We start from the raw sequence: 23,293 nt of genomic DNA on the forward strand, positions 1-23,293 counted from the left end.
TCTTTTTCTAAAAAGTGGGACTGGTTTACATCTTCCATGGATCCTCTCATGGTGGGGAGTGGACAATTATAACATGGTGGTGAAGAAATGAGACATGTTATTTATTCATTGCATAAACTCAAATGATACTCATATAATTTCTAGAAGGTCTCCTTTGGATTTTTTGAGCTTCATGAAGTGGGCAGTTGTATAGGGTCTAAGCTACTCTTCTTTTTTTTATTATTGTTCTTCTAAATGCCCTATTTACCTTTCCTCTCCTTTGCTTTCATTTTGCAGATGATAACCTACAAGAAATATTCAAAAGGGTGAAGTCTTTTTTATGTAAATGCAAAAAGGAAATGAGTGTCCAATTCTCCCCCTATTTCTCACTTATATAACTTTGCTTTATTGCTTATTCCTAAATGGGGCACAAAGGTGAGTTGTGCATTAGAAGAATTATACTGGATATAGTCAGTCTGCAAACGTAAGAATGGTACCACTATATTAGAAAGTCTAGCAGTTAGGATTTGGTCTATGAAGTAAATTGTAGGGTGTAACAGTAAGCAGAAGGTCAATCAGTAACTCATGAGATTGGTAGTGGGGACACTCTGACACTTTATTTACCTGAGGTGGGCATGTTATGTGACCTTTGTTGAAATATTTGACTTCTGTGTGCTTGCTGATATGTAAAATGAACATAATCATATTTGTTTCCTCTTAATCTTTCAAAGAAAAAAAAAAGTAAGAAGTCCAGCTAGTCTCTATGACATACTTTTAATTCTGGAGAGAAATTGTCTATAAAAATACCAGCCTCCATTTATTACTGTTCCTCAATCTGTAGGGCTGCAAGGGGCCTTGTAAGGTCAGCCTGTTCTCACCGAGCTTGTGTGCTTGTTACTTGGAATTTTGGAGAAGCGTCATGATGGATTATCCCAAATTCCTTTGTGTCTAGGTATTAAGATGAGGTACCCAATTACTACCAAAGCCCCACTAAAAACTCATTGTAGGATGTAAGAAATCAATATCATCAAATATTTATTGGGTGTTTATTGGATGCTTTGTGTTTCATTTGTAACTATTTGCCATAATTTAGAGTTCAGTTCTACAGGTTCTTACTCAATTATGTAGTAACTCCCCCTTTCCCCAACTCAGTTTTTCTTTTTAAATCTTTTAGATTTCTTTTATAAGCTGAATATGCTTCTCTGGAAAGAATTTGTAAGAAATGCAAGTTTAGTGCCAATTCTGGAGAGAAGGCATAGAAATAATTCCAATTTCATAGGACAAAATATCACTTCGCAGGCTACTGCTACACTAAACCTGAAAGGATAAGCAAAATATGGTTTGTAATATTGTTTATGATTGCACTTACACAAGAAAACCAATTCTGAATTAAACTGCAAAATTTGTTATTCTTATAAATCTTATAGAAAATGATGCCACTGTAATTATGTTGTTAAAAACATAATTTGAGTAGCCTTAATACCAATCTACTGTATATATTTTACTTGGTGAAGTGTCCGAACCAGCATTTAGTACCTTCTACATCCATTTCTCTGACTACCTGTGTTCCTGGGAATTTGTTATTTTATTCTATTACTCCAACTTTAGGTTTACAAATGAGAGCTGAAGGGAACTAGTAGTGGTCCTTTGTTAATGTGTAGAAGTGCTTTGCAATCCTTGGAGGAATGGGGTTATAGAAATTCAAGGTGGTTATTAGTCTAATTAACCAAATAATTTAATGGATCCAATTAGTTCTTAAGTTTGTATTGCTTGTAGTTTATTAAAAAGTAATTACCACTCCTGCTGTAGATTAAGATTAAGTAGTTATTATCAGACTAACTTTCCTGCTAAGAGCAACTAAAAACCAGTTTGAAGCAATTATGGAAATCAAGGCAGCCAGGACTTGACAGATCAAAATTCCAAAAGGGAGAAAAATGCATTGAAGTGAGCCCTATATTCACTATGAGCTTTTCCTGGTGGGCATTTGCCAATTGTAGTACAGGACATAGCGTCTGGGCAGAAACCTTTAGAAGGTGTACCCATTGTGCTGGGAGTCAAATATTAGAGTTCAAGGCTCCCAAGGCAGCCAGGACTTGAGGAGCAAGATTCTAGAAGAAAGGGTGCTATAGACTGTTGAGCCCACTATTCCACCTGCAATTTCTCGATTCATTTGTCGCACCCTAAAAAGGACATGTTTTGGATGAGCTACTGATAAACTAAGCAGAAAGCTGCAAGAAACTAAAAAGCAAAGAGAGTGGTATTACAGTGCTTTGGAGACTGAAATTGAGTTCAGGACGAGGGGCTCTGGTAAATAGTGAAGGCTTTCAATTGAGACTCCTAAAGGCCTTAGTATCAGAACAAGAGAAAACCAGAAATAGACTCTCCTTACCTGGATCAGGACAATTTCTCAGTTCTCTATCTGTCTTCTAGAAAAAACAAAACAAAACAAAAAAAAAACCCCAAATAATTAAACCCTCTCTGTGGCATTCTACACAGACAGTGGTTTTCACACATTCAAATAAAAGATTACCAGGCATAGAGGGAAACAGAACCAAATGAAAAACAAAAAAGGAAAAAGAATAAAAATGAAACAAAAATTAAATAAACAACTTCTCCCTTTCACCCATGAACAAGGAAAAATGATAAAAGAAACAGACCCAAGGTTATCCAGATATTGGGGTTTTCAGACACGGGGATAGTTTAAAATAACTATGAGTAATGTGCTCAACAAAATAAAGGAGACAATAGATACTTTCACCAGAGAATAAGAACATATAAAAATGAAGCAAAAATAAGAACCTGCATAACTGAAATTATAGTAATGAATTTAATAATTCAATAGATAGGTTTAATAGCAGATTAGAGTTCAGTAAAATAGGATTGTTGAACTATAAAGTAGGACAGTAAAAAATACTCAGTTTGAGGCAAAGGGGGAAAAAGGATGGAGGGAAAAAAAAGGATGGAAAATATGCAATAAAAGATATGTGTAAAAAATGGGAGTGTAAATTGGTAAAATCAGTTTGTAAACTATTTGATTATATGTTCTAAAGCTAAAGGTATACACACTCTACGATGCAGTAATGCCATCCACTCCTAGGTATAAACATAAAAGAAATTAATAAATATGTATGCCAAAAGACATGTACAAGAATGTTCATAGCAGCATAATTTAATAATTGCTGAAATTAGGAACAACCCAGATATCTATCAACAGTAGAGTGGATAAATTGTGGTATATTCATATAATAGAACTAGAGGCCTGTTGCAGGAAGATTCCTGCAAGAATAGGGTTTCCTGCAGTTCGAGGGAAGCAGAGAAGGGAGCAAAGCCTACGGAGGCAGGCTTTACTCCCATCTCCATGGCCTTGCTCCCTCCCTTATTCACTTCCTCGTTCCCTTCTGCAGCGCTTGATTTCCTTCTACCCTGTTTTCAGTCTTAACTCCGTACCTGTATATGCAAATTAACTGTCATATTTGTTGGGTTAATTTGCACTCCTGATTGGCTGGTGGGCATAGCAGAGGGATGGTCAATTTGCATGTTTCTCTTTTATTAGTGTAGATATTATAAAGCAGTCAAAAAGAATAAATTAATTGCCAATGAAAAAAACATTTAAACCTGTGAAGAAATTTTGTGAGTTTATTTGAGCTAAACTGTTGACAATTGCCAGAAAGCAGAATCTCAATATATTGAGATAACAGAGAATGGTGGTTTTCCACTATTTTTATAAATTACCATCAAAGGAGGAGACATAAATGGGTTACATGAAATCCAATGGTGATAGATTAGGGCAGTGGTCAGCAAACTAATTAGTCAACAGAGCCAAATATCAACAGTACAACGATTGAAATTTCTTTTGAGAGCCAAATTTTTATTTTATTAAAAAAAAATTTTTTTTTGCCATTTCTTTTCTTTCTTTTCTTTTCTTTTTTTTTTTTTTTAAATCAATCTTTATTGTTCATATTATTACAAAGGTTCCTCATTTCTTCCCCCCTCCACCAGGTTCCCACCCCACCCTCCGCCCCCTCCCCATCCCCCATTGTCCTCATCCATAGGTGCACAGTTTATGTTCAGTCTCTTCCTCCCTCCCTTTCCCCGATAGTAAATCCCTTTTCAGATAGTAAATCAGTTACTTAGCATTTTCTCATATCAATAATACCTCCACATGCCCAATGATACACTTCACACAAAAGACATTTCCAAATAGGTCAACCAGCCTCATCCAGGCCCCACCCAAGGCACTCACAGATCAACACCCCAGCACTATACTAACTCAACACATCCAGATCTAAGCCTTCATCACTTGACTCAGCAGACCCTCAAGTTCCCACAAAAGTTTCCAGCCATGTCTGAGAGGCAGCCGTGGGGCAAGGGCAGGCGAGGAGTGAGCTGTTCCGGGCCTGGCTGCTCTGGGCCTGGCCTCTGTTGCTCTGGTTCGTTCCACAACCAGCTGCTCCGGGTCTGGTCACTGCTGCTCCCGACCTAGTTGCTCTGGACTTGGCAGCTGCTACTCCGGGCCTGGCCGCACCCGACCCGGCTGCTCCGGGCCTGGCCGCTGAGAGCCAAATTTTTAAAACTTAAACTTCTTCTAATGCTACTTCTTCAAAATAGACTCGCCCAGGCCATGGTATTTTGTGGAAGAGCCACACTCAAGAGGCCAAAGAGCTGCATATGGCTCTTGAGCTGCGGTTTGCCCACCACTGGATTATGAAGTTGGAGAAAGCAAAGTGAAGAAACCTTTGGGATTGGATAAAAAATAGAATGATAGACACATGCTTATTTTACATAGGTAGGTACAGTATAGTTAACAATCAATAATTAACGCCATAGCAATAAGAATGAGGGAATTTTTGGTCTCCACCCTGGTGTCCTGGCACATTGGTTGTGCCCTGGGGTGTCCGGAAAAAGGAAAGTTACAAATTACCCTGACATTGCCGAGACTGGTTTGGCTCAGTGGATAGAGCATTGGCCTGCGGACTCAAGGGTCCCAGGTTTGATTCTGGTCAAGGGCATGTACCTTGGTTGTGGGCACATCCCAAGTAAGGGGTATGCAGGAGGCAGCTGATCGATCTTTCTCTCTCATCGATGTTTCTGGCTCTCTATCCCTCTCTCTTCCTTTCTGTAAAAAAATCAATAAAATATATTAAAAAAAGAAAAACAAAAAAACAAATTACCCTGACATTTCAAAGGTATGTTATCATAGATGCAAAAAGACAACAGGCTCAGTCAAGATCAAAGTTCATCTTTGTCAGGGAAGATAGTACCCTAGGACATGACTACCCACCATAGGCTTCTTTTTAATGAAAACATTTTAATTTAAGACCATCTTTTGTGGATATGTTAGGTCTTTGAGCTTGCAAGGCCACCATGCAGCCTTTCCTGAGCTTGTCAGGTTAGCACGTGGCCCCTTTTCGTCCAGTGATTTCCACAACAACATAGATTTATGCTGTGGACATACTATTTGAGCAAAAGAAGCCAGACAGAAAAGAGTGTGCATGGTATGATTCAATTTAAACCAGGCAAAGCAAATAAGAATGGCAATTGACTGAGTTAATGACTGGCAGGAGGCATATAGTACCTGGGGCTTCTGGGATGCTAGTAATGTCATATGCAATATCTTGATCCAGGTGCTGGCTAACAGAGTGATCACAGGATGTCCGCTTCGTAAAGACTCTTTGGTGTACACTTACAATTTGTGTACATTTATTGTACACATTTATTGATTTTTGTACTTATACATCAATCAAAAATTTACCAAAATAATTACCATCAATAATCTAGAGATATACTGTGGGCTGCTTTTCCAGGGGAATAAAGAAGCACTTTCCTTGGAGTTGAATCAAGGCAGGTTCCTAAGGGCAGCTTTCAAAAAGACAAGAATTGTCCTCAACTCCCTCTGATCCCCTGTTTACCTGGTGATTAAATTGTTATGCTAAATACAGGGAAGATTTTTTTTTTTTTTTTAACTAGCCAAGCTGGTTAAGGCCAATTCAATGACAAAGGGTTGTTGAAAGCATCTTGAGAGAAAAACCACACTTGGGATTAACAAACTTTTTTTACTACCTTTTCTCCAAGAACGAGGGGCAAAGGGACTGAATTGAAAATGCTTTTTGTTTGCTTGGATTTTATATAATAGAAAGAGGAATTATAGCCTGGCATCTTTTGCGGCACACAGAACAAAAGGAGACATGTGGGCAAGGGTGATGATGTTGGGGAGCTCCAGACACTGGGCCGGAGATTGAAAAGGACCCAAAGAGCAGGATTCAGAGCATCCGAGGGAGGGAAAGGGTTAGAGGCTGAGAGTTAAGAGGCAGCGAGGGAACCTGAAGGGAATGGGTATCTGTTCATTTGGATATGTAAAGCGCCTAAGGGAGAGGAAAACAGGTGCAATACGAATACATTAATGGAATGAAAAATGAGGCTTGACCTATGAATAAATATTCGGAATAAAAGCATTTTAAAATGCATCTTGTTTTTAGGGCATTTACTCTGTCTGGCAGCTAATTCAAAGTTTGCATGATCACGCACACTCACATGGTTTATCAGCTTCCTGTGGGGCTGAGCCGCATCACTGAAGGTTCCTGGGTCTGTGCACCTCCTCCCTCTTCTGTTGCTCAGTCATATTTCTTTTATCAACAGAGTCTGCCTGAATTGTATGAAATAAGATGCTTATTATAGGGATTCAGATGTTCATATTATGTCACCAAAATCGTGACCTAGACCTAAAGCCCCCATCAGCAATCCTTGGGGCTGATTGGTTCCTTCAAGTATCCCAGAAGAGGATGTGGTGGCACCTGCACTATGGCCATTGATACTGCCCCGGTCCTGCGGTCAAAATCTTACCAGCAACCGATTAAAGGAAAGGATAAGCTCTTTCCCCTTAGAAATGTGGCTGCTGGTAGGTTGGGTAGAGACCCCATTAGTTCAGACGTGTGGGGAGCACCTCCGAGAAACAAGGAAATAGGCTTCCAAAAACAGTTTCTCAGCCTGGAGACGGGCAAGGGCACCAGGAACCTGAATTCCACCCCAGCCGCCTCTCTGGCCTGAAACAGGAGTGCAGAAATGGGCCTTCCCGCAGTTTAAAGGAGTGGTCACTGTCCCCTGCCCAAATACTGAGAGGGTTTTTCCAACTCAGGGGAGAATCTACTGATGAGACAATGTGAGGTCCCTCAGGGCAGGCAGGCTTCCCTGCCCCCACCCCCCCCCCCAATCCCTTCTCCCATTGCCCAGGGCAGTGCTCAGCTTGCTCCGTCTTCCCGTTGCTTCGTCCTGCTCTGCTGGCCTTTGGAGATGCTACCCTGCCTCAGCTTCTTAAGAAGTCCAAGGAATTGTAATTTAGCTGCTGAACCTTTTTAAGATTTCAAGTTGGAAAGTAAGGTTTTGTTTTGTTTGTTTGTTTGCTTTGCCATAGAACCACATCTAGATTTCATTAATTTCTTTACGTGGCAGGGGGCCAGAGGAGCAATATGGCACAGACAGACTATGGGAGTTATTCAGGGAGTGGGCATGGGATCAAGTGGACATACCATGATGCTTCCACGATAATTTTCTGTCCCTGTTTTAGTCACTTCTGAAAAAATGACCCCGTATCTTTCACTTCTTTGAAATCTTAACCCCCAAACCCCCCAATTCTTTAAGATAGGCTTTCAAGAAAATTTCAATTGGTGCAAAAGGAAGTGACTGAATGTGCCTGTTACACATTTGTGCCTTCTCTGGAAAAAGGATCTTTTATAATAGAGAAGAGCTATACTTTCCCTCCAAGATTTCAAATTTTCAAGATTGCAGATGTTGACCTTAAACAAATAGGCAGCCAGAACTTCTCCAGCAAAATGAATTTATTTGGAAACAACAAAGAATTGCAATTGTGGACTTGATGTGAAACGACAAACGAGGCGCAAGTCCATAGGAAAAAAAAAAAAAAGGAGGGAAACACTTTTTTTTAAGGACTTGAGTGGGGCAGATGTAAACTTGATTCCATTGGAGGAAACTGAGAGTTGAAGTGACTTTTCATTGGCTGAGCTATGCGGTCTTCCATTGGCTGAACTGTTACTGGGCAAGGAGGACTCTTCCTCCACCTGAGCCAAGTTAAGTCATATCACATCCTATGGGGATGCAAGGCACTTAAGATCCTGTTAGGGTAAGTAGTGTGAATTGAGTGACGTATAGGTGAGAGTCCTCTCTTTTAGCCTCCCGACTCCACTTTAAATGAGGTTTTTGTTTATTAATAATCAAGGAGAAACAACCAAGGACTTATTGAATTTCCGTGTGATTTGGATAGGGTGTACTCCAGGTTTGGAAGGGGTTGAATACACAGCTGGGTTTCAAACTGCTCAGGAGGTGGAGGTGGGGAGAGTGGGGGCAGGAGAAAGGGTGGGGATGGGCAGGGGGCACCTCTCCAGCATTTAGGAGTGGCAGTCCCCTTTGCTCAGTATTTGGAATTGCTAATGTGTGACCAGTGTTCCTCCTCTTGTACCCCATGGGATAGAGACTTTAATGACATTGCCTTGCAGATTTCACCAAAATGTCTTATTCTCTTCCCTGCTGTTATTTGGAATTTGTTGTTGTTGTTCATTGCAGTAATAGTAATAGCTAACACATGTGACTAGCTCATTTATGTTTGCAACAGTTATGTGAAGTATGAACTGTTATTAGCCCCATCTCGTGGAAGAGGAATCTGAATTACCATGAGATTAGTGACCTGCCCAGGGTCACTGGGGGTAAATGGTGAAGTTTGAATTTGAATCTGAAATGTAAGCCCTTGCTCTTAACCAGTATAGTGCTTTTTCAAGAGGCCCTGGGTCTATCTTGGTATTGGATATGGCATAGATAACCTAGCCTCAGAATTTGGAAAGCATAATAGTGTCTCCTGTTGTTTGCATGATTGGTTGATTAATTCATTTGATGAAAGAAGGAGAGCCCATTATGTGCCTTTGTGCTGGGTGTGGGGAATTCTGAGATGAATAAGACAGGGAGCTCACCATCTATAAGAGTAAATAATGTGCACAATTATTTACTAAACCATAGTACACATGTGAATGTGGAGATAAGTATAGTATGCATTCAAATCATTGAAAAAAAAAAAAACGGCAAAGGAAATCAGTGGAAGATTACAGAGTTGACATTTGAGTAAAGCCTGGCAAGAAGACAAAACAATAAAAACAATTACTTGAGATACAGTTGCCGTATAAAAATGCAAACTGCATGGAGTGTATACAATAAGAAGGGAAAAACTACGCCTCCCAGAAGTATCTATTAAAAGTTTATATATATTTATATTCAAACATCTTTCAAAAAATTTTCTACATATTTACATATACCAAATAGAGCTAAATCTCAGACACAATGGGTACAGATTATATACACTGTCCTGTACATTGTCCCTCCAACTTACTGATAATATATTGAGATTTTTCTATGTTATATAGAGGTCCATTTCATGCTTTTAATTATTCTGTAATAATTGATTAAATGGTTATAGCACAATTTATTTACAATCATGTTACTGATGGGCATTTTATTTTTTTGTTCTCATAAACAATGATGCCATAAAAATATGCACATATATCATTGTCACTATGTGTTTGGCATACATATTATTGTCACTATACAGCATATCTATGGTATATATGCTCATTTCAAAATTGTATACACACTGACAATTTAGTCTCCATTGAGACTATACCAACTGTTGAGTGCCCATTTCCTTTTACGCTTGTCCATATTGGATATTAACGATTAAAATTTAACCAATTGATCATTAAAAAAAATGACACCTCATTATTATATTTTTTATTTCCTTGAACATCAAAATGTTTGAATCATCTTGCTTTGTGCTTTCAACTTCTAAGTTATTACTATAACTTTGTTTTTAGGATTTTGCTGTGTAAGTCATATTTTGTTTTCTTCAGTAACTTATATGGCTTACTATTGATAGTATATCCTGCTTGAAATTTCATATTGCCTACTTATTTGGGTTTCAAAAGCTTTCCTCAGTTTACATTTCATTCAAGATGAAATAATTTAAAGTTCCCTTTTGCTGTGCTCCTATACCAAGTAAGATGGGTTCTGTACCTTTTTTTTTTTTTTTTTTTTTTTTTTTTTTACTGTATTCTCCATTCTCTGCTATTCCTTCCCACCTCCCACTCTCTTGGTTCTTCTGACAACTGATTACTGTTGCTAAATTATTATCCTTTTACTCTTCCCATCTTCTCTTTAAAGAAAATTTCTAGGTAGATATGGTTGATTTTGTTTCTGTATACACCTATTATTTTTGCCTGTGACTGTTTACAATATTCACTGCTAATCTTTTTATATCCCAGCTTCCATCTCTTTATTTTGATTTATTACTCATTTGACTAGAGTAGGTAGTCAGTTACAAATAAGGGAAGAGTATGATGTGTGTGTGTGTTGGGTCCCAGTATGCCTGAGGATGTTTTTTTGTTTGCTTAACACTTGAATGACAGCTTGGCTGAGTATATAATTTTATAATTTTTTGTTGTTTTCAAAATTTTATTTTTGGATTTAGTGTACGGAGGAGACATTTGAGCTCAGATTGATGTTATTTTTGTATTGTAGGAATTTCCCCTTCCCACCTTAGTTGCTTGTCTCCTTCTGCCTCTCCTATTTAGAGAAGTTTAAAAGGTATCCAATAGTATAAAGAATAAAACAAACATTAAATACTCTCAAGACAGGACTCTCAGTATACAGAACCAGCAACGATATTCTGTCTCCTGTGCTTCACTTTCTTCTCTCCTTCATCTCCCTCCCTACCTCTTTTTATTCCTTCCTTCCAACAAAATATTACAGATGCTTTTTTGTTGTTTTTCAACCGAGAGGATTTTGTCTATTCAATTTATGCAGCATGGAGGAAAGCAGAGGGTACACATTTTGAGATTATGCTAGTCATAAAAGGAGCTCTGAATGGGGGTTGGAAACTAACTGGCAAAAGTGTGGGTCAGCATCTAACTTCTGATCCCTCAGGCTGAAAGAGAATGGCCTTGTATTTGACTCTCTGCCCCAGACAGGGTATTTAAGAAGGACCATGGTCAAGACAGGAGTCTACTGAAGTGACTTAATTTCCCAGACACCCATTTTAAAAACAGAAGTCTAATTGCCTATGGGGAATTTAAATAATAAAAATAATGTAATTTGTTTTTAAAACCAATTACCAGCATTTAAAAGGCTGCCTCTGTAGGATGTCAAGATGAACCCCTTATTTAAATTGACCCCTTAGTAATACACTTATTGATTCCCCTCCCCCCCCCCCCTTGAAACAAGCTAATTTTAAATAGCAGATTGGGGGAGGGTAAGATTCATTTATTGTATTTATTCAACAAATGTGTATGGCATGACTACTTGTTGCCAGGCACTGTTCTAGATACTGTCTTCATTCTAATGAGGAAGAAAAATAATAATAGTCTGGTCGATGTGGCTCTGTGCTTGAACATCGGCCTATGAACCAGGAGGTCATGGTTTGATTCCCTGTCAGGGCACATTTCCAGGGAGAGGGGAATGTGGTGGTACAAGAGGCGGCCAGTCAGTGATTCTCTCTCATCACTGATGTTTTTATCTCTCTCTTTCTTCCTCCCTAAAATAAATAAAAATATATTTAAAACAACAACAACAAATATATTTTATAATATAATAAAGTATTAGCAACAAAACATAAGTAACATACAATATATTAATTTTATCAAGTAAAATATGTACATGGCAGTAAAATTAATATCTTGACAATAATGTTAATGTATTTATTAAGAATAAATATAATTATATAACATAATGTTAGGTAGTGGTATTATTAAATTCATAAGCGCACAAAATCTAGAAATTTATTCCTTTTCTGGCATCATGCTGACATGGAAAAAATATAATTTACTCTTTAGAAAATAAAGACTTAAATGCTTTTTTTTTCCAAAGTGGGAAAGGGATAAAGACACTTCTAAAGGTAGCTCTGGGAAGACATTTGGTGGCCCTGGTATGTCAAGTAGAAATGCTTTTGCCTGCATGTGAGAGAAAACCCAGTTTTTAGTGGCTCATATAACAAAGGGCCAGGGAGGCAGGCAGCTGCTGGAGTTGGCTCAGCAGCTTGACAGTGTCCGGGTGAGCTTTGCAGTATACTTGTTGCCTTTTAGTCACTAAATGGCCACTCTGAATCAGGCATAACACTCACCTTCAAAGCAGAAAGGTTGGAAGGAGGGAGCGATGAGGCAAGGACGGCTGTATCTGCCTCTCTTACCAGGAAACCAAAAGCTTTCCCTGGGCGATCCTCCCTCAGTAGGTTGCTGCTACATGTCTTTGAACAGACCTGCGCCCTCTGGCTAGCCTCCCTTGTGGAGGAGCCTGGGAAGGTGCTTACTTGATCGTTCATGTTCTGTAGTGGAAAGGACTGAGGGACAAAAGGAGCAAGAAATTGGGTATGGATGTTGCCTTTGCCACAGGGGTTGCTGAGTTAACATGAATGGACTTGTTCTCAAAGCTTTTCCTGCATTCCACACTCACCTGTTACCACGGTTTCCTCTGATTTGGAGAAAGGCAGAAGCAGTTTGGTAGCAACAAATTCAGGATAAACCGTATATTTATTTTGGTGAAGGGGCTTTAGGGAAATGGAGGAATCACAATAATGAGTCGGGTTGTTTTTCCTGAGCAGGGTGCAAGGGTGATTTCTTTCCCAGGTTCTTGCCCAGATGGATTCAAAGAATGAAGCCATGGACAAAGGTAGTAGATGAAAAGGGTGGAAATTTATTGGAAGCAAGTACAGGCTCCCACGTAGGGAGGGGGCTTCAAAGGGGTAATCCATCAAGCTCTTTTTTCTAAGGTTTGTAAAGGCTGCCGCTCTTTGTCTCTTCATCCTGCCTTCCAATTGGTCACTGTATCAGCTTAAAGCTCACACGTGGTGCCCCCCTCATTCCCTTCCCCTTCAGTGGTAGAATTTTCTATCTCCTGTGAAGATCTGTGTTCCTCTTTCTCCCATTTGTCAGCATTTCTCTCGCCTCTGTGAAAGTTTGTTTCCTTTTTCTCCCCACACCCTGTGGCTTTTCCCTATCTTCTGTGAATGGATGTTTTCCTCTCCCCTTAGCCTGTGGCACCACTTTTCCCCCTCTCCTCCCTCTGTGAATGTATGCCTTTTGGCAGCTCTATGCAGTCCTTCCCCAAGGACCCTCATTATTTCCAAAACTCCCTAAACCTGACTATTTTATCCCTAAAACTCCTTTCCATAATGGCACAAAATGAGAGCTTTTGGTTTAAAAATGATAAACATAGCAGGGAATTGACAACGATGGCCTGGCTCCATGCTAGGGGTGGGGAAGTTCATGGATTAATGGGATTGTAAGAAACAAAATAAATTGCTACTCCTTGGCAGGAAGAGTGGTGGGAGAGATAATCTACTTTTCAGCCTAGTCCAAAGATGATGCAGCAGAGCTGGTTAAAATAAAACAACACATGGTGGATGACCTAGAAAGATGTGATATAGACTAGAGAACCCAGGATTGGGGACACCAGATTGAAAGAGTTCTAATGCTGATTGAAGCTGAGACTGTGGATACTGAGGGGCTGGTGGAAGTAAGAAGGGAGGGGCAGACCCTGCTACCTTTTTGTAAGTCATGGGTAGAACACCTGGTTAGGTACCAGGACAGAAAGTAAATATGGAAAGACAAAAACCAAAAGGCACCAGTGTATGGTTCACTGCCCATCTGCCTTTAAAAACAAAGTAAAATATATTTACTTTCTCATTGTTTTTGTTACAGTAGGATTTATAATGGGTCACTATATGCTCATTGACCTAGTTTGAAATAAATCTGGATCCATGGGAAGGTCTGGCCTGTGGGGATGATTCACTAGTGTTTGTGTATAAGGTGATCTTTGTTATATACAGTGATAATCTTTACCCTTTAGTTGAGAAAGCATTTGTCATGTTGAAAGAACCCCATCAAAACTAGAGAGAGGCTTACAGGCTGACCTATTATAGAATGATGAATTTCAATCCTTGATGGGTGCTTGGGTTGGAAAGCAGGTTCTTGTTTGGAGGGATTATAGGTACTGGGCTCAGGTTATGAGATTTAAATATGATCCCCATTAAGAAATTTAATCTCCTAGATTCAGAAGTATAATAGAATTTCCGGGCTTTTTTTGTAGGAATACTTGAAAGAGTAAATGTTTTGCAGTGTTAGAACAAATGTGGCTAGACTGTTGAACATGACAAAGAACCCAGTGGCTTGCCTTGTATTTTAAGAAACAGTCACCAGCCATAAGAAAAAGTAATTTCAGTCTTTGCTTGCATTGCTTGAAGAATTAAAGAGAGATTTAATTGATACTTTGTAGTGTTACTTATTCAGGTCTCCTGGACAATTTCTAAATCCCTAATTTTTGGAATCTCTTTTTCTTCATTATGACTTTCTCTAACACCCAGGCCACTCGCTGTCTTCTTCGTTTCCCGAGTTCTACAGCATGTTTTAGGTAGATACATTCAGGCTTGTCTAATTTCATTTCCCTACCTCCTGGACTTTCCCCCTAGATTTTCTGCAACATAGGAACAGCCAATAAGCATGTTTGCATCCCCCACTGCCCCAGAAATTGAGGCTATTTGAACCCATTTCAGTATGTAAGCCACAAGGAAGGTAACACACTCAGAAATGTTGCCTTGAGGCATGACTTCATATGGCAGAAAACTGTATAAGGGCCTTAAAAGCAGATGTTCTGGCTTTGTCTGAATCGTTTGACAGAAGCATTATCTCTTCCCGGATGCAATAGGGATGGGAACTGGGGGAGGGGAGAAGAATTTGGTAACTTATCAAGGTCAGGGCAAAAGAAAAATTATTTTATTTTATTTACTTAATATAAGGAATTATTAATTTTAGCAGGAGGTTGGGGCGATGAGGGGTTAGCTAATAAGATGTAAAGAGAACCTAAAGAAGTACAGGCATAGCAGATATAGGGAGCAGCTATCACCCTTGTTCTAGGGCTGAGAGAGAGCACCTGAGAAAGAGTCCCTTCTCTCCCCCATCTCACCTTTCTACCCCAAGGCTGAGTTTAAGATGTTGGGGCTCAGTGGATAGCAGAGCAGTTGCTGAGATGCTGTGCCACAGGAGTGAGTTGGAAATCCTCCCTTTGGAATGTAGGGAAATGGGTCCATAGGGAGGTGCAGCACCTCAATCTCACTGGGAAGCCACCTAAGGGGAGCTGGGGGGGTCTGCAGGCTCTGAGCCCTGGAGAAGCCATGTGAGCTGCCCCTCATTTTATCTTCCTACCACAAATATACTCTAGGCCTGACTCACTAGTGTGCAAATCCCAATTTCTCCATCCTTAACCAATCAAGCAGCTACTTCCTGCCTGGTAACTGGAGAAATAGCAACAAAACAAAACAAAACAAAACAAAACAAAACACAACAACACCTCCCACCAAAAAAACACACAAAAAACCCAAAAAACCGAACAACTGCAAACTGTTTTCATAGGTTCAAATCTGGAGGAGTTTCCCATCAGCATGAGATTTTGTACTCTGTTAAAATGCAAATACCCTGTAGAAGAAATGGCATTGAAAAGCTATTATCAATTATTTATATCTTTGTGTATGTGACGATACTATGTCCATTGAGATAGCAGGGTTCGATGTGATGGCTGGAGTTGGGAGGGAGGTGAGATGATGCTGGGCAGCTAGGGACCTTGGAAATGGATGCTCTCAACCTGACCGGCAGTGGAGAACAGGACTCAGGGGTACCAGCCAGACCCTGACTACTTCACGGTTTTGGGGAGTCCTGTCCTGCCTGAGTTCCATCAAAACATCAGATGCAAAATCCATTTTCTTGCAGAACATTTCCCTTCTGTTTCTTCTCTTTTCTTACTTGCTTTGGGGAGGTTTATGGTTTGAAAAATTAAAGTGCGGATCTATTTTCATTACCAAAGGATTTGCAGAACTGAGCTGGGCCTGCCTGAGCTCACATTTGCATTTGCCATCCCTTAAGCTGATTTTCAATGCTGAACAGCTATTTTAAATATTTTCAAGAGCCTCCTTTTTAACTCTTTTCTTTACTCGTGTTATTTATTTCTGCAGTAAAAAAACAAATTCCATTGCTGATTCTTGGTGGAAAATCCCAATGCCAAAAGCCAGATGTAATCATGGGTAAGAGTATTTGCCTAGGGAATAACCAAGTTAGAGCCTTCCAAGGGGTGGCTCACCCCAAAAAGCTGGGCTGGGGCAGGGTGGGGGGTGGTGGTGGTGGGTGGGCAGTAGCAGCAGATCTGCAGTCTTAGGGAATTTAGATGACTTCATTAAGTGTCTTTATGGCTGGAGCAGTGATTGGCCCAGAGTTGGTACTCAAACAATATTTATTATATTGAATGCATAAGTGGGCTAAAGGGGGAAAATTTTTTTTCTGGGCAAATGAGGAAACTACCCATTGTCCAATACCCATTTCCTACAGGATACACTCCGCAGCCCTTCATGTGGTGTGACCTTTCATGGTGGCGCCTGTTTGCCCCCTCCCACTCCTCACATTTTGTGCTTTGACCTGGAGTGCTGCTGAGGCTTTTTTGGGAGGCCTCCCTGACTCTTCTCGGGCATGGCTCTTCACTGTATACATCTCCCATTGCAATAACGGTCATCTTGTTTTTACATACTGTTGTTACTGGAGAATTAAACTCCCCTGTTGTTTGGGGGAGTGAGGTGGAAGCTCTTGGGGTGCCGCTGAAATAAGCCCCACAGGAGGAAGGGATTGGAAGAAGGCTTTATTGGCATGGAGTTACATTCTCAGGTCCCAAAGTCGCCTCCCCTTGGGCCAGTTCTGGAAAAGGTGCAGCTGGGGTTCCAGCAGAGCCCAAACAAACCGGTGTCCAGAGCTTCCGTCCCATGTTGCAGCTGGGTGTGGGGTTCAGCATCCAAGCTAATTAAAGTTCATTAGTCCTTGTGTGGAGTCCAACATGGCCATGCGCCATGTAGGCAAAGGGGAGCACATCCCCCACCACAAGAGTTCCAAGGTGGAGAAGAGAGAGAGGGAGAGAACTACCCTCTCTTTGGAAGTTTAAATATTCACATGTCCTGCACTTGAGTGGCCACGCCCATCCTGGCCACTACTTTGTTCCAGGTATGACTGGCAGACAGGTAGGCACCTTCCCATGTCACTCAGACCTTTCCTGGGTGTGTGCCTAAATTGCCAAGTTGCCTTCTTCTAGTCCTTTCCCCCATCACTCAGCAGGGAACAGACTTGGAGAATGTTCAATGCAGCTTTTTTGGCAAAACTGTATAAATGGCATCTATATATCTAGTCTTACCTTTCCTCCTGTTAAATAATAACCATGTTATTATAATGGCATCATTATAAAAAAACTTTTTTTTTGCTTGTTTATCTTTCCATTAGTCTAAAAGTGTGTTGCTTCAAGGTATCATGCCTTTTTTTTTTTTTTTAATACATTTTATTGATTCTCTACAGAAAGGAAGAGAGAGGGCTAGAGAGTTAGAAATATCGATGAGAGAGAGTCATCGATCAGCTGCCTCCTGCACCACCCCCACTGGGGATGTACCAGCAACCAAGGTACATGCCCTTGACCGGAATTGAACCCGGGACCCTTCAGTCTGCAGGCTGACGCTCTATCCACTGAGCCAAACCGGTCTCGGCAAGGTATCATGTCTTAATATTTGAGCCCTTCATTAAATGTTTGTTGAGTGAATAGTAATGTAGTAACTACTTACTAGAAACAGATGATCTAAGTAGCCAGCATGCCTGTGGCTTTGGAGTTGCCTCCTGGGGCAGTCGGTGGTGAACTAAAGCGCCAGTCCAGGAGAGTGGTGCACCAGAAGGTCAGCCCGGTGCTGCCTTCAGGACCAGTTGTTAGCTCAGCATATGGGAAAACAATGGCTATGGCTGACCTTTTGTATTTCATTTGTGCACCATTTTATTGGTTGTCTACTTTCATTTCTTTTTCAAATTTTTTATTTTTTCCTTTTTGTGTAGTAGTTTTTATATGAACTTATACATGAAAATCCAACCCTAAGAAAGAACAAGAGGAGGGTCTTTGGTCAAAGCAGGGATGGAAAATGTGGAGCCTCCAAACCCGATGCCCCTTCAGTTCTGTCCGTGGTAGACCCTCACAGACTCCAAGGAGCACAATTGAAATGACCACTGGTTTGTATTAAGGAATAAAGTGAACACATGAGAATAAATCTTTTCCTGATATATTAAGTAGAAACCCTTTGGCAACCAGGCTGTATATTTACCAAGCCTTTCATATGCCTTGAAACTCTGTAATTCCAAATCAGTTTCTACAGCTTAAAAGTTGGTGTGGAAATAGTTGCTTAGGTTTAATTTTAGACAACTCAGGTCAATCAATATGTATGACTTGTAAGTGTAATCCTTCCTGTGGGGATCATGGTGCTCTTTGATTTTCTGATTGTGAAAGGCGAGGTGGGGAAGACATAAACAAGGTGACTAGGTTTCCAGGGCTAGCATTCTTGGCATGAATGAGTAATTGGGAAGCCAGCATAATCAAAGTAATTTCATCCATCATGTACAGAAAGGGAAATAGAAGTCAGGTTATTAAGGCTGCATGAAACCGCTTTTTGAATGCACGTACATATTTCTTCCTAGGGGCCAGATAACGTTTCCCATTTTTATTTCTAAATGGAGCTATGGAAAAAGACAACTGAAAATAAAACAGGAACTGTGGTCTCAGAGCAAAACTAGGATAATTCACTCAAGAAAAGAAAAAGGTTTTAGGTTTCCCTTTTAAAAGCAGCGTGAGAACCAGAACTAATTTTTCATTCCCCGAAGGGCCCCCTGGCCATGAGTCAGCACTATCCTCTGTGGCTGCTGCCCAGGGCAAAGGCCCGCCTGAAGACACAAGCAAGAACCTCAGTTCTTAGCTCTTCATACCCGTTCTCCCTGGAGGAGGGCATCACAGAACCACTTTGGGGTTTCATGTTTGTGTGGGTGTGTGACCTTTTGGAGTTTGGGGGAAACAGACGATGGGGGAATGGAGGAAAGAGAATGTCTCGCCCAGGTAAGAGAGATGGAGAAAGAACCGAGGAAGGCCAGCTCCCTAAAGCAGAGAGACTGAGGGCTAACTGGAAAGACAAGGGGAGGAGTTCCTGAAAAGGAACCAGCAGAGAAAGGCTACATGTCCAGACTCAGTGGCAGAAAGGTGAATTTTCCCTCTGGGATATACTAAAAATAATAATAATAATAAAAAAATCTAGGTTGACTTTCACTATTAGAGCTAAGGTATATCTAAAGGTTTGTATACCTCATTCTTTCTAAAAATCATAAGACGGAGAAAATTAAAAAGAAAAATCCTCACCCGAGGATATTTTTCCCATTAATTTTCAGACAAAATAGAAGGGAGGGAGGAGGGTGCGATAGAGAGATAGCGAGCAAAACAGACACAACTGGTTGCCTCCCAAATAAGCCCCAACTGGGCCTGGGGATGGAACCCTTAACCCAAGTAGGTGCTCTTGACTAGGAATGGAACCCGAGAGCCTTTGGTCAATGGGTCAACGCTCTAACCACTGAGAATACTGGCCAGGGTGAGAATTTTTTTTTTCTATTGACACCAACACTCCAAAATTGTCTGGAATTTATCTCTTGTTCACAGCTGTGTCTCTAGCACCTAAATCAGTAGTAGGTATGCAATAAGAAATTTTAAAGTAAATGAATGAATGAAGAAAATGATCTTTATTTTCCCTTCATTAATTTTTCTTCCTTTAAAAAATATATTGGAATAAGTAGAGAAAATACACTCCTGGGAGCTATGATGCATCCTGCAGTTATTAGGGATGAGTGGATAGAAAGAGTACAGTTGCATTTTTTCCAGGCATTAAATGGGTCCAGATTGCTGAGCCTTCACTGTTCTGCTTCATCCATCATTATTAGTCGTTACCACTCTGCTACCAGCTTGTCTTAAGTACTGCAGCCTCTCCACTTTTCTCTTACTATTTCAAATTTACTCCTCCCCCAAATCTAGGAAGAACTGAAGATTATATATTATAGAAAATAAGAATGCTAAATTTATTAAATTGTCAACCTTACTTTATACATTTTTCCAGGTCATAGAAAAGATGTTCCTTTTTTATTAATAAAAAAAATCAAAAGCGAGGAAAAGAAAGCCATAAAGGTCATTTTACAAACATGTAATTCCATGCACAGTGCCAATTCCTCCCCTTGCATATCCACTTGAGACTAGTTCTGGTAGCATCTTCAAAGCCCAAGTGCATGAGTTCCATGAAGTCTTTTCCAGTTACTCTCACTTTAATTTTCCTTCTCTGAACAGCTATGACATTAATTTATTACTTAATCATGAATTATGGCATACAATTCCCTAATTGATGTTTGTGGGTTTTTTCCCTAGCTATATTTTAATTTCCTTGAGGACAGAAGCCTTGCTCTTCTAGTGCTAAAATATCCATCTCCCGCAGTTCTTAACATCGTGATCTGTGTATAGAGGGTATATGCTGGTTCACCAATTTGTTCTTCAAATGCCCGGGGAGGTCTTATACGGAGCAAGGACAGACTAGATTCTCCTGCCTGTTAAAAACCAGGATGTACTCTTCAGTCACCATTCCTTCCTAAGTCTGTAGGTCCTTCCATTTGTTCCTGATAAGAAGGGAGAGTAGGGGGGACTTTTCTTCTTGAGAGAGGGGAAGCCATGTGTAAGATCACCTGATTCCAGCTCTGAAGTTAGCATTTGGTCCTAAGTCAAGTAACCTTTCCTTCACTTAACTTGTTCTTGTTATTATCCAGACAACAGTTATATAGCATAAAACAAAACAAAACAAAAAAACAAACAACAACTCTGAGATCCAAGAAGAACTTAGATTATTGTTATTTAACCACTATTATTAATGGCTGTATATTTTGCATCTGTCCCCTGAGGTTGAAATAAACCCTAAACATCTTAATTACATATAATGTCATTCTCTCTAACCCATTACATTCCACAGGGACCCTAAGCCCTATTTAATGATACTATTTCTGGCTTCAGCATCTTTCTTTTTTCATTATATCTGGCTTTGCAAAAACAAGGAAACTTAAACAGTACAAGGGGGTGGGGAGAGAGACTTGGCATTATTTCTAAAGACTGACAAGCTTTATTTGATATATTGTTTTTACAACAAAAGTTTTAGGTTCCCTGTGACTTTATTATTAATACCTTGAGGGTTTGTGCATGATGACAGAAAGATGATGTAGCCAAAATATAATTGTGTTTGAAACTTTTTAGCTTAGTTCTTCTATTTTATAATCTGTAGGCCTCAAAATTATGGGGGGAAAAACAACACCTACCCATGCATTATATTTCTCTTGTTAATGGTTTTTTTCTTCAGTTACAAGATTGATTTTTAAGAAATTTTATTTATTGATTTTAGATATAGAAAGAGACACATTGATTTGTTGTTCCATTTATTCATGCATTCATTGGTTGCTTCTTGTATGTATGTGCCCTGACCAGAGATTGAACCTGCAACCTAGGTGTGTTGGGATGACATACTAACAAACTGAGCTACCCAGCTAGCCAAGATTAAATCTTAATATAGAAAATTTGGGGTTTTCTTTTCATTGGATTTGGACTATGGTATTTATGGGAAAATTATTTGTAAATTGTCTATATATATAAAACCCTAATATGCAACTAGACTGAATGGCGAAACAACTGAACAACCAAACGATTGTTCGCTATGACGTGCGCTGACCACCAGGGGGTGCACATGGAACATGGCAGGCATCAGCCATAGTGGGATGGTGGAATAGGTAAGCAGGGACACCAGATCAAGGTGGGGCACCAGTCACTGTCATTAAGGCAAGCCTCTGGTAGTTACTGAAAATTCTTTGCTCCCGAGTGTTGTGGTTCTGCCTGGCACTCGCATATCCTGTTGACACCGGCTCCCCGCTTGCATCCACTGCTGGCTCCAGAGCTGCCATTTGCACCCGCTGCCGATTGCTCGGCGCTGTCAGGGGGTGCGAGCTGTGGCTGCCAGCTCCAATCGCCCCTCATGGCTTCTCCACCTCCCCCTGCTCCTGAGTGGTGATTGGGGCTGGCAGCTACCTCTTGCACCTGTTGCCAGTGCCAGAGCCACTGCTCGCACCCATTGCCGGCACTGGAGCCACCACTCACACTCACTGCTGGTGCTAGCCCCATTTGTACCTGCTGCTGGCGCTAGCCTCAATTGCCATCAGTGGGTGCGAGTGGCACCAGCGCTGTCAGAACATGGGAGCAGCAGAGGCGGGAGTGGGGCTCCTCGCAGATAGGACCAGAGGTCCAAGGCAGGAGGGGCCAGGAGGGGGTGCGGAGGGTTGGCCAAGACCTGCTCCTGTGTCCACGGCAGCCTTTTAGGTTGCCTGAATGCCCTACCTGGGCCCCTCGTATGACATAAGATACATGGTGGAATTTTAGAGCTATACGTGGTTCTTATTGCCTGTGAGCATCACTGGAGAAATTTTTTAAAATATGGGTATCATCCTAGAGATAGTATCTCTTTAGATCTGTGATTTGGCCCAGAAATCTGGGATTCTGACACAGCTGGTCTACCTACAGTTTGTAAACACTGGTTTAGAATTCACTTTTTCGGATTCCAAAAATATAGTATTTGAAAGAGACAGTTTTGTTCCCCGCCCCCCCCCCCCCCAAGCTATCTCTTGCTTTTAACTTCAACACTTTTGGGCCATACATTAATGACAAATATCATATACTCTGAGTGCACAAAAGCACCCTCATCTGGCTGTTGTTAAAAATAATCACAGCTCCTACACATGGTTTTTATGTACAACCAAATGGTAGGTAGGCAGTGATTGTACCAGGAGAATTTAATGAAATTTTCTTCTTTTATTTCCCCCCCAACAAAAGTAGTCAACCCTCTCTAGATTAAACAGACCTGGTTTTGGTAATTGAAGACGTGTGAGTTATTCAGGATTTCCAAGAACCTTGATATTTCAATAAATGTTCCCTCTCAGGGTTCTCCAAAGGACACCTTACAGAGAATGAATGACTGAGCCTCCTGGGAAAGTGAGGGTTAGTCGAAGCTGACACCATCTCGTTTTCATTCCTTCACATCTTTGCACCTGGCACAGAGCTGCTCTTTGAAATGCTTCTTAAAGAATAAAAGAATCAAGTCACAGTTTCCTCTTGTTGCTATTGTATATTCTGAATGTCTGCCTTTTTAGACTAGACCAAATAGAATATAATTTCTTTTTACGATGGCTTAGCCCATCACGCTGAGCCCTAGTGCCCTCAGGGGTCTCTTGTAGTATGTAGAATGTTTTTATTCCGCACTAAATGATCCTAAGCTGCTGTGATTTTTATTTCTTTTGTTTGCTTTCTATAGTTATTTCCCCCC

The sequence above is a fragment of the Pipistrellus kuhlii genome, unplaced genomic scaffold, assembly GCF_014108245.1.
Source record: "Pipistrellus kuhlii isolate mPipKuh1 unplaced genomic scaffold, mPipKuh1.p scaffold_m20_p_5, whole genome shotgun sequence".
Taxonomy (NCBI): domain Eukaryota; kingdom Metazoa; phylum Chordata; class Mammalia; order Chiroptera; family Vespertilionidae; genus Pipistrellus; species Pipistrellus kuhlii.